This window comes from Chiloscyllium punctatum, chromosome 23 (genome assembly GCF_047496795.1).
Source record: "Chiloscyllium punctatum isolate Juve2018m chromosome 23, sChiPun1.3, whole genome shotgun sequence".
Taxonomy (NCBI): Eukaryota; Metazoa; Chordata; class Chondrichthyes; order Orectolobiformes; family Hemiscylliidae; genus Chiloscyllium; species Chiloscyllium punctatum.
In genome coordinates, this window is record NC_092761.1 from 13,765,010 (window position 1) to 13,778,206 (window position 13,197).

The 13,197-nt window shown below is 45.8% G+C and overlaps 1 long non-coding RNA gene across 4 annotated transcripts in view; it reads right to left on the reverse strand.

The window, feature by feature from the left end:
• Nucleotides 1-13,197, reverse strand: part of LOC140494026 (uncharacterized) — a 124,073-nt gene that overhangs the window by 30,084 nt on the left and 80,792 nt on the right. The window lies entirely within an intron of this gene.

The window sequence follows — 13,197 nt, forward strand, 5'->3', positions numbered from 1 at the left end:
CTAAAACTGTACATCAATGAATTGTTTTGTGACAGGACATTGTGGGGAAGAGGAAATTATAATGTTGTTTTGATTTGGAATGGACAAAGTATCTACATTAAGGTAATAGCCTTGTGACACAGAGATAAATGAGACTTAGTCACCAGACAGACATGATTACAGGGTGAACAAAAGGTGGAACATAAATATTCAACAGTAAACAACCTTACAGGATCTCAGGCAGAATGGAAAAGCAAGATGGGAACCCTGACACTAATGGATAACAAAGGCATTACAGAGAAAGCACTTGGTCTCAGATTATGCAGCTGAATCAGCCTGAATGCAAATTCTGGGTGCTACGTCAAAAACACAAGCAGGAAAACAGTTTTTAAACTGGTAAAAACAATGACTGCAGATGCTGGAAACCAGATTCTGGATTAGTGGTGCTGGAAGAGCACAGCAGTACAGGCAGCATCCAAGTAGCTTCGAAATCGACGTTTTGGGCAAAAGCCCTTCATCAGGAATAAAGGCAGTGAGACTGAAGCGTGGAGAGATAAGCTAGAGGAAGGTGGGGGTGTGGAGAGAATAGCATAGAGCACAATGGGTGAGTGGGGGAGAGGATGAAGGTGATAGGTCAGGGAGGAGAGGGTGGAGTGGATAGGTGGAAAAGGAGTTAGGCAGGTAGGACAAGTCCGGACAAGACAAGGGGACAGTGCTGAGCTGGAAGTTTGAAACTAGGATGAGGTGGGAGAAGGGGAAATGAGGAAGCTGTTTAAGTCCACATTGATGCCCTGGGGTTGAAGTGTTCCGAGGCGGAAGATGAGACGTTCTTCCTCCAGGCGACTGGTGGTGAGGGAGCGGCGGTGAAGGAGGCCCAGGACCTCCATGTCCTCGGCAGAGTGGGGCGGCGAGTTGAAATGTTGGGCCACGGGGCGGTGTGATTGAGAGGTGTGGGTGTCTCGGAGATGCTGCCTTGCAGTGTTTTATTGCTCATCCCTGCATTAAACAGGAATTCATTAGAAATTGTAGCAAAGGTGGTGTGATAATTTTTGAAGACTTCAATCTTTGTCTAATCTGGGACAGACACATTGGCAAGAGTAATATTATCCGAGATCCTCTTTGAATGTTTTTGTCAGTGTTTCTTTGAATAACACATTGTGCAAATAGCTAGGGATGTAATTATCTCAGATAGACTATTGGGTGATGAAGCTGAGTGAATGAGTAATATCACACCGAGATCCTCCAAGAAATTATACCGGAATTCAAAGAGATTATGACATTTTAAAGTGACCATAAAGCACACCCGAGCATCAGTAACAAAGCCCATTATATGATTTTGAGAGAGACTGACCAAAGTAAACAGGGGAAACAGACTGAAATGTCAGTCTGTAAATGAACAGTGGAAACCATTTAGAGCCAGAGAGACCTAGAGACGTACAGCACATAAACGGACCCTTCGGTCCAACTCGTCCACGCCGACCAGATATCCTTTCCTAATCTCGTCCCATCTGCCAGCACTTGGCCCATATCCCAATAAACCGGTTTTATTCATATACCAATCCAGATGCTTTTTGAATGCTGCAATTATACCAGCCTCCACCACTTCCTCTGGCAGTACATTCCACACATAACCACACTCTGCGTGAAAAGGTTGCCCCTTAGGTCCCTTTTAAATCTTTCATCTCTCACCCTAAACCTACGCCCTCCATTTCTGGTCTCCACCACCCCAGGGAAAAGACCTTGTCTGTTTATCCTATCCATGTCCCTCATGATTTTATAAACCTCAGGAATGTCACCCCTTAGCCTCTGACGCTCCAGGGAAAACAGTCTCAGTCGTTTCAGCCTCTCCCGATCGCTCAAATCCTCCAATCCTGGCAACATCCTTGTAAAACTTTTCTGAACACTTTCAAGTTTCACAACATCCTTCCAATAGGAAAAAGATCAGAACTGCATGAAATATTCCAAAAGTGCCCTAAACAGTGTGCTGTACAGCTGCAACATGACCTCCAAACTCCTATAATCAATGCTCTGACCAATAAAGGAAAGCAAACCAAACACCTTCTCCACTATCCGCTTACCTAGGTAACACTTACAGGGGCATCGGCGTGGACATGGATTGGACGGTGGGTGAGGTGGGCGGGGGGGGCGGTGTTGAACGGGTTTGGGGACGGGCTGAGGGTGATGTCGGACGTGTCTGGGAAGTGGGGGCAGGTGGCGGGTGGATGGTGGTGTCTGACGCTTTTGGGGGCAGGATTCGCTGTTGGGTCAGTTTGGGGGGGTGACGTTGAGAGGCGGGTGGGGGTGGTGTTGGATGGGTTTGGAGGCGAGCGGGGTGTGTTTTGGGGGTTTGGCAGGGTGTGGGGGCTCGCTCATGGCTTGCTGCTACCTAGTCACCTGAACAGGGAGCAGACTGGACTGAAAACTCCGAGCCCCAGAGGAAAGGCATTGAATTGATTAACCAAATAATCAATTATCTGAACGAAATAGTGCCCGTCCATCTCGTTCAGATAATCGAGGTTCCTCTGTAAACCATCTGGAATATACCCTAGTGTCGTGTGAGTTTTACCTTCTCCCAATCAACCCCTGCTCGATCCTCCTGAATGGCCCCAATATTGGCCCAGTTCCAGTTTAAGACCGAAATCTGTCAACCTGCCTGATCTTTCTCCACAACTATGTTAAAACAAAGACCGTTGTGGTGACTGGACGCAATGTGCTCTCCGACTGACACTTCAGTCACTTGCCTGACCTGGTTTTCTGAGGAGAGGTCCAGTGTTGCACCCGCCTGTGCAGCATAGAGCCCTCTACGTCTTGGTTTAGGAAACTTTCTTGGACACATTTTACAAATGCCACCCAATGCGGGTCTTTTACGCTCTGGGTGACCCAGTCAATCCAGGGACAGTTAAAATCTCCATCCAATACTACTCTATAATTTTCATAGGTACCTGCAAACTCACGATTTAATTGCTCCTCTCGTACCTGCTGGCTGTTTGAGGGTCTAGAACACGATTTCAGCAGACTGACCATCCCCTCTTTGTTTCTAACTTATAAATTTATGCCCTCATTTGGTGACTGCTTAACAGGATTGTCTCGAAGCACAGGTGTCATGTCCTTCCGAATCAAAAGGACAACTCCCCCTCCTCACTTACTTGCCCTTCTATCACTCCTGTAGTTTCTTTATCCTGGAACACTGAGCTGCCAGTCCTGCTCTTCTCTCAGCCATGTTTCTATTATGGCTATAATATCCCAGTCCCCAGAGCTAATCCATGCTCTGAGCTCGTCTGCCTTACCAGTCAGGCCTCGTGTGTTGAAATAAATGCCCTTTAAACCAGATATCTTCTCCCTCCCTCGACTGTGCCCCTGGATATCCTGAATAGGTAACTTGCTCTTGATGGCTGATGTATTTCCCCTGACTTTTCGATGGTCCCTCTCCTCACTCAGAGTCTCAACTCCCTGCTAAACTAGTTTAAATCCTCCTGGGTAACACTAGCAAATCTCCTCCCTGGGATACTTGTGCCCCTTTGCTTCAAGTGCAAACCATCCCCTTTGTACAGGTCCCCTCTACCCCAGAAGAGATCCCAATGACCCAAGAACTGAAAACCCTGCCCACTATACCAGCTCCTCAGGCACACATCCATCCAGCCTACCTTTCTATTTCTATCCTCACTGGCACTTGGCACTGGGAGTAATCTGAAGATCATTAAAGTCAATATCCTGCTTTTTTAAACTTCTCACCTGACTCCCTGTACGCATTTCACAGGACCCCATCCCTTTATCTACCTCTGTCATGTGGACCGATGTGCACAATGACCTCTGGATGTTCACCCTCCCCCTTCATAATGTTCAATAACGACTCAGAGACATCCTTGAATCTGGTACCTGGGAGGCAGCACACCATCCTGGGGTCTCCTCTGGAGCCACACAGTCTCCTGTCTGTCCCCCTCACAACTGTGCCTCCTATCAGTATCAGGATCATTACAGAGGATCTGGCAAACAGAGACAGGGACGAACTCCCTGCAGTTGGGTCCATGTTAGGAAAGTGGAGTATTTTAAAGTGATGCAGTGAGAACGCAGGGCAAGTGCGCTCCTTGAAGAGTGAATAGTAAAGGCAGCAAGTCCAGGGAATACTGATCAAGTGATACAGTGAGTTTGATAAAGGAAATACAGTGCAATAAAATCAGGTGAAGTCCTTCACAAGTATAGAGAGTGCAAGGGGATTGTAGAAAATGATGGACAAACAATGGTCATGAAATATATTTGGCAGATACGATTGCGGAAAAGCCACAGGTATTTTATCAGCATCGTGAGAGTAAGAGGATTCCCAGTGAAAGAGGAAGGCCTGTGAGAAACCAAAGGGACAATCTGTGCATGGAGCCAGAGGAAGCAGGTGAGGTCTTCACTGAATACTTCCCATCTGTATCCACACAGGAGAAAGGCATTGTAGCCGGGGATATCAGTTGGGATGGTGAGGTTCCAGAACATGTTAAGATCAATAAGGAGGAGGTATTAAATGTTTTCACAGGCAGAAAGGTGGAGAAATCTCCAGTTCCCAATGAAATGTATAGAACATAGATAGAACATAGATCAATACAGCACAGAACAGGCCCTTCAGCCCACAATGTTGTGCCGAACATTTTTCCTAGCTTCAGCACCCATTCATGCACCTATCCAATTGCTGCTTAAAGGTCACCAATGATTCTGACTCTGTCACTCCCACAGGCAGCGCATTCCATGCCCCCACCATTCTCTGGGTAAAGAACCTATCCTGGACATCCCCACTGTACCTCCCACCCTTCATCTTAAATTTATGCCCCCTTGTAACACTCTGTTGTACCCAGGGAAAAAGTTTCTGACTGTCAACTCTATCTATTCTTCTAATCATCTTATAAACCTCTAAGACGTCACCCCTCATCCTTCACCGTTCCAATGAGAAAAGGCCTAGCACTCTCAACCTCTCCTCGTATGACCTATTCTCCATTCCAGGCAACATCCTGGTAAATCTTCTCTGCACCCTCTCCAAGGCTCCACATCTTTCCTAAAGTGAGGCGACCAGAACTGCACACAGTACTCCAAATGTGGGCTAAGCAAGGTCCTGTACAGCTGCAACATCACTTTACGACTCTTGAATTCAATCCCTCTGCTCATGAACACTAATACACTATAGGCCTTCTTACAAGCACTATCCACATGAGTGGCAACTTTCAAAGATCGATAAACATAGACCCCAAGATCCCTCTGCTCCTCCACCTAACGAAGAACCCGACTGTTAACCCTGTATTCCGCATTCTTATTTGTCCTTCCAAAATGGACCATCTCACACTTGACAGGGTTGAACTCCATCTGCCACGCCTCAGCCCAGCTCTGCATCATATCTAAGTCCCTTTGCAGCTGACAACAGCCCTCCTCACTATCCACAACTCCACCAATCTTCGTATCATCTGCAAATTTACTGACCCACTCTTTGACTCCCTCTTCCAAGTCATTAATAAAAATTACAAACAACAGAGGACCCAGAACTGATCCCTGTGGAACTCTACTTGTAACTGGGCTCCAAGCTGAATATTTACCATCTACCACCACTCTCTGACTTCGACCGGTTAGCCAATTTTCTACCCAACTGGCCAAATTTCCCTCTATCCCATGTCTCCTGACTTTCCACATGAGCCTACCATGGGGAACCTTATCAAATCCATGTACACTACATCCACTGCTCTACCCTCATCCACAGGCTTGGTCACCTCCTCAAAGAATTTAATAAGACTTGCAAGGCAAGACCTACCCCTCACACATCCGTGCTGCCTCTTCCTAATCAAGCAGTGTATTTCCAGATACTCATAAATCCTATCCCTCAGTACCCTTTCCATTACTTTGCCTACCACTAAAGTAAGACTAACTGGCCTATAATTCCCGGGGTTATCCCTATTCCCTTTTTTGAACAGGGGCACAACATTCGCCACTCTCCAGTCCTCTGGTACCATCCCTGTTGACAGTGAAGATGAAAAGTTCATTGCCAACGGCTCTGCAATTTCCTCTCTTGCTTCCCACATAATCCTAGGATATATCCCGTCAGGCCCGGGGGACTTGTCTATCCTCAAGTTTTTCAAAATGCCCAACACATCTGCCTTCCAAACAAGTATCTCTTCTAGCTTACCAGTCCGTTTCACACTCTCCTCTTCAACAATATGATCCCTCTCGTTTGTAAATACTGAAGAAAAGTACTCATTCAAGACCACTCCTATCTCTTCCGACTCAATACACAGTCTCCCACTACTGTCCTTGATCGGACCTACCCTCGTTCTCGTCATTCTCATGGTTCTCACATACGCATAAAAGGCCTTGGAGTTATCCTTGATCCTATCCGCCAAAGATTTGTCATGCCCTCTCTTAGCTCTCCTAATCCCTTTCTTCAGCTCCCTTGTGGCTATCCTGTATCCCTCCACTGCTCTGTCTGAACCTAGTTTCCTCAACCTTATGTAAGCCTCCTTCTTCCTCTTTACAAGACATTCAACCTCCCTCGTCAACCAAGGTTCCCTCACACTACCATCTCTTCATTGCCAGACAGGTACATACATATCAAGGACACGTTGTATCTGTTCCTTGAAAAGTTCCACATTTCCATGACATCCTTCACTGTCAGCCTATGTTCACATCTTATGCTCCTCAGATCCTGTCTTACAGCATCGTATTTACCCTTCCCCCAATTGTAAAACCTACCCTGTTGCACACACCTATCTCTCTCCATAACCAAGGTGAAAGTCACAGAATTGTGGTCACGATCACCAAAATGTTCACACACTAACAAGCCCACCACTTGTCCCGGTTCGTTACCAAGTACCAAATCCAATATGGCCTCCCCTCTGGTCGGACAATCTACATACTGAGTTGGAAAAGCTTCCTGGACACACTGCACAAACACCGCTGCAGGTATCCCAGGCTGCTATGTCATTCAGAGAAGGATATCTGCCCATCCTCACGTGGTCTGCACGACATAGCCACAGCAAAGTATTTGCCTCCCAATTACCCTCTTCAAAGGCCATGCAAGTTACTCTGTTCAAGGGCAGCTAGGAATGGGCAAGAAAGGCTGGTCAGCCAGAGACACCCACATCCCATACCTGATTTAATCAATAATCCATTCGGATGGTCCCACTGGAACGGCACTGGGACCAGGTTCCTGGCTGATCATGTCGGTAGGTTTATGGACAGGCCTTTAAACTGACAGAGAGGATGCAGGGACAGGGTTCCGTGAAAGGAGCTTTCCAAATCCAAAGAGAAAAGGTGAAGCAATGGAACAGTATGGGGATGTGGCTGAAGACAAGCAGAAAGGAACAGGAAGGGACAGAGTTTAACTGAAATTGTACATCAGCGAAAAGATTTGTGACAGAAGATTGTGGGAAAGAGTAAGTTATGTTTTTTTTAATGGACAACGTCACTGTAATAATGTAGATGGATTTGTGACACAGAGATAAAAGAGATTTAGACAGCAGGGAGACATGGACACAGGGTGAACCAAAATATTCAATGGTTCACAATCTTGCGGAAACTCAGGAAAAATGATTAACACTAAAAATAATGAATAACAAAGGCATTACAGAGAAAGCATTTGGCTGCAGATCATGAAGTAGAGTCAGTCTGAATGTAAATTACTACTTGCCAAGGACACAAGCAGCAGAACAGTTTTAGCCACTGAACAGTATTCCATTGCTCATCATTGCATTACAAAGGGACTCATTGGAATTTTTTAACAAAGGCATTGCGATAATTTTGGAAAACTTCAATATTTGTATAATCTGGGACAACACATGGTCAACATTGATATTGAAACAGGAGTTCGGTTAATTTTTTTTCAGTGTTTCTTTGAAAAACACATTGTGCAACTGGCTAGGGACATAACTATCGCAGAGCGACCGTGTGATGAAATTTAGTGAATGAGTAATGTCACCTGCAGAGATCCTTCGGAAAATTGTGATAAAGTGCAGTTTAAAGAAATATAAAGTTTTAAAGTGAATCACAGAAAGGACAAGCTACAACTAGAAACAAAAATAGCCAATGACATGAGTTTGAGAGGATAACTGACCAACGTAAACAGGCTAAACAAACTGAAATATGTGCCTGTAAATGAACAGTGGAAAACATTTGAAGGGACAATGCAAAATACTCAACAAAAGGACATTCCATTGAAACAGTAAAAACCTCAGCAAGAAATTCCCACTGATCCCTCACTCAGGTCAAAAGGAATCATACTAGATTATGAGGCTGAAAAGATCACCAAAAAGTACTTAAAATCCTGAAGTCAGAGTGTGTTTTAGGAGTAAATGTTAATGGATTGCAAAGGGTCTGCTCGCAGGAGGAGGGCTGTGGGAAGGGGAGCCATGGTCAGGGTTCATTGACACGATAGGAACAGGGAGAGGTGAAGGTGCTGGAGGTGGTGAGAGTGTTACAGGGAGTGGTCAGTGTCTGAACGGTGTCACAAAGCTAGTACGGATTGCTGCAGCTGGAGGAATTTGCAAAGGTAGGGAGGGACATATGGATTTTTATTTATTCATTCCTGGGATGTGGGTGTCACTGCCTAAACTAACATTCTTTGACCCAACTGCTAATTAACAAGAGGGTAGCTCAGAGTCAGCCATATTGCTGTGGGTCTGGAGTCACATGTTCGCCAGACCAGGTTAGAATATTTAATGCCCTTCCTTAAAGCAAGTAAGTGACTAGAGGAGTTCTTCCTTCTGATCAACAATGGTTTTATGGTGGCCCCACCAATGTCTTTTACAGATACAACATGACATCCCAACTCTTACTCTTAATGCTCTCCCCAATGAAGGTAACCATCCCAAACGCCTGCTTCACCAGCCTGTCTACCTGGGACACCACATTCAAAGAACTGTGTACCTGCATCCCTGGGTCACAGACTGACATCACTACCCAGAGACCGAACATTAACTGTACAAGTCCCACCCTGGTTTGTTTCACCAAAATTGAACACCTCACATTTATCTAATTAAACTCCATCTGCTATTCTTCAGCCCACTATCCCAGCAGTACTGTTCATCCTGTTGGTATCATAGATAACCTTCTTCACTGTCCACTTTACCACCAATTTCAGTGACACCCAAAACAATGACTTACCAGGAAACCAATATTCCCATCCAAACCATTTATCCAAATGACAAACAACAGGGGACCCACTCCACCGCTGGTCACATGCCTGCAGTCAGAAAAACATGTCTCCCATCACCCTCTGTCTCCTACCATCAAGTAATTTTTGTATCCAGTTCATTGGCTCCTTCTGAATGCCATATCCTTTTTACACTGATCTGAGCTTATTACCCAGTTTACCACACAGAACGTAGAACGCAGAACAGTTCAGCCCAAGACCCTTAGGCCATGATGCTATGCCAACCTTTTATCCGACTGTAAGATCAAACTAATCTACATACCCTTCATTTTACTACTATCCATGTGTCTGTCCAAGAGTCTATTAGATGTCCCGAATGTGTCTAATTTTACTACCACCATTGGTAGTCCATCCAACCACCTACTATTCTCTATCCTCTTATCCATCTTCCAATCTCCTTAAAATTATGCCACCTATGCCATAGGAGAACTAGTCTCTGATTATACACTCTCTCTGTGCCTCTCATCATCTTGTTCACCTCTACCAGGTCGCCCCACCCCCTTCTTCACTCCAATGAGAAAAGCCTTAGCTCCCTCAAACTTTCTCCATAAGAAATGCCCTCCATTCCAGGCAGCATCCTGGTAAATCTCCTGTGTACACTCTCTAAAACTTGCACATCCTTCCTGTAAAGATGGGACGAGAACTGAACACAATATTCCAAGTGTGGTCTCACCAGGTCACTATAAAGATGCAGTAAAACCCAACGGCTCTTGATATCAATCCCCTTGCTAAGGAAAGCCAACACAACAAATGCCTTTTTACCAACCCTACCAACGTGCGTGGCAGCTTTGGGGGATCTATGGACATGGACGCCATGATCTCTCTGTTCCTCCACAATGCCAAGTATTTCGCTGTCTTCTATATTCAGAATCGACCTTCCAGAATGAATCACTTCACACTTTTCCAGATTGAACTCCATCTGCCACTTCCAGCCCAGCTCTGTGTCCTGTCAATATCCCATTGCAACCTCCAACAGCCCTCCACATTCCCCACCACTCCACCAACCTTCATGTTATTGGCAAACTTACTAACCCACTCTCCAACATCCACATCCAAGTCATTTATAAAAATCACAGAGAGCAGAGTCCCAGAGCCGATTGTTACAGAACCCCACTGGTCACTGAGCTCCAGGCTCAATACTGTCCATCTGCTGCCACCCTCTGTCTTCTCTGGGCCATCCGATCCTGTATCCAGACAGACAGATTTTCCTGCATCCCAATCATCCTTCTTTTCTGAATGAGCCATCAACATATTCTGTCATATCCTCAAAGAATTCAATAAGGTTTGTGAGGCATGACCTGCCCCTCACAAACCCATGCTGTCTCTAATTTAACTATGGCTTTCCAAGTAGTCAAAAATCCTTTCTTTAGAGTCCTCGCCAATAATCTGCACACCACAAAGATTAGACTAAATCTGTAATTCCCAGAATTCTACCTCTGTAATATGGTCCAGACGCTACAAATCTTCCCTCCTCTGCCTTGTTCCCCAGAAGGGCACTGGAGGGTGGTGGGGATTACAGAGATAGGGAGGGATATCAGGACAGGAGGATTTTGCAGACATTAGGAGGGTTGCAATGCTAAAAGGAGGCTTCAGTAATTGTGAGGTTTCGTGGTGATGATGGCATTTCAGGAGGGAGGGAGGGAGGATTGTAGGGAAATGAGAGGTTTCACAGTTTATGTGTTTCCTTAAGACTTCAAGAGGTTACTGAGTCGGGGAGGTTAAGCACTGGAGATTGTTACATAAACATGGTTTTGGTTGCAATGGCAGGAAGAGGATTCAGGAAGCTGGAGGGTATGGGGTCTGAACGAAGTTACACAAATGGGAAGAGTTGTCAGGAGTGGAGGTGTTTACAGAGACAGCAATGGTCTGATCTGGAGCAGAGGACCCAGATTGGGAGGGATTTGGGGACTGGAGGTGGTTTCACAGGGAAGGAGGACCATAGAGCCATAGAAGGCTACAGGAATGTGGATCGCTGTAGGGCTGACGGGTTCATGGAAATGGGAATGTTGGGGGGGGATAGAGAAGTTTACAGGGATAAGGATGTTTGCAGGCCAGGGCTGGATTACATAGACAGGGACTGTTTTAGGGAGCTGAGCAGATTACAGAGATAAAGAGGTTTGTATCATCTGGCGGAACACACAGAGATATGGAGGGTCATCGTGACTGAAGATGTTTATAGATATAGGAAGGCTTAGGTTCTGGGGGTTATTTAGACATGGAGGCTGTGGAATCTGGATTCTTTTTTGAGAGATTGGGTAGCAAGTTTGGTTGGCGACAGTTTCACAGACAAGGGAGCACAGCACAAACAGAAGGAAGTTCCTGCGGTAGGGAGGGTTCGAGTGGAGAGTGATGTTTACACAGATGGGGGTAAGAGCTGGAGAAGATTATGGAGATGAGTAAATGTTTGGAGATACAGGAGGAGCTTACATTGACGGGGTGGGTGATAGTGATGGGAGGATGTTACATTGTTACTGAGTCTTGAGGAACAGGACTGGATGGGGCACAGGCATTGGAGTGGGATCTACAGGTCGGGAGTGTTGCAGAGACCTGAGAGGATAACGCAGAGAGAGATGGTGATAGGGTCTCCACAGACTGATGACGTTTTAGGGACTGGAAGAGGTTTGGTCAATAGGGAGGGCTGGAAGAGCTGCAGGAGCTTATGGAGAGTTGAAGAGTTGGAGCAGTTCACAGAGGGAGGGTTCTCAGACAGGAGTAGGTCACAGATAGTGAGGGATGTGTGGCCTGAGAAAGTTAAAGAGAGGGGAGTTTTCGGGACTGGAAGATATTACACTGAAAAGGGCAGTTGAAGAGACTGTAGCAAAAAAATGCATGGAGAAGGTTACACAGATAGGGAGGTGAGTAGGGACTGAAGGTGAATACACAAACATGGAGGGTTGTATTGTTAGACGGAGCTTAGAGGGATAGGGACTGGTGTAGGGATTTACACAGATAGGGAAGGTTGTGTTTTTGGAGAAGGTTACACTGATACAGACAGTGTTAGGGAGTTTTTAGTGGACTACAGAGGAGCTCAGAGAGAATGTATTATGGGGAGTGGAGGAGATTACAGACACAGAGATGGCTGTCGGTTTGAAAAGAGCTTCTCCAGATCCTCAGTGCTGTAAGACTGGAGGGAGGTTACAATACTAAGGGTTACCTACACTTAATGACTTTTTTGATATAGAGAAAGTCTCAGAACGGGATTGTCAAAAGGAAGTATAGACAGTCCAGATGAGTTTACAGAGATATAAAGGCTTTTGGGTTTTCAGGATGGAACAGTGATTGGGAGTGCTGTAACAAATGGCAACAGTTATAGGTAGGGTTCTAAAAGCAGGATGAGATGACAGTCATAGCGATCATGGTAAGGACTGGAGAAGCTTACATCAGCAAGGAATGTTTTAGAAACTGTTGGAGATTAGACATATAAGGAGCGTATTGGGGATGAGCTGAAAATGTGTTGCTGGAAAAGCGCAGCAGTTCAGGCAGCATCCAAGGAACAGGAGAATCGACGTTTCGGGTATCAGCCCTTCTTCAGGAACTGATTTTCAGCTCTGATCTCCAGCATCTGCAGTCCTCACTTTCCCCTCGAGTATTGGGGATGAGGCAAGGTTCAAGAGACAGGGATGGTTGACAGGACTGGACAATAAACTGAATAGAATCTCCACAGTCTGGAAATAGGCCATTCGGCCCAACAAGTCCACACCAACCCCTCTAAAGAGCATCCTAACCAGACCCATCCCTCTCCCTGTCCAATAAACCCTGCATTCCTCATGGTGAACTCACTTAAACCACACTTGCCTGAATACTACAGTCAATTTATGACGGCCCATCCACGTATCATGCAAATGTTGGACTATAGCAGGAAACCAAAGCACCCAGAAGAAACCCACACAGTCGGGGGGAGAACATGCAAAGTCCACACAGACAGTCGGCCAATGCTGGAATTGAAGCCAGGTTCCAGGCACAGTGAGGCTGATTATACAGAGCACTGCAGAGATTGGACTAGGTCACAAAGTTCACAAGGGTTTATTCGAACAGGAGGAAAATATAGT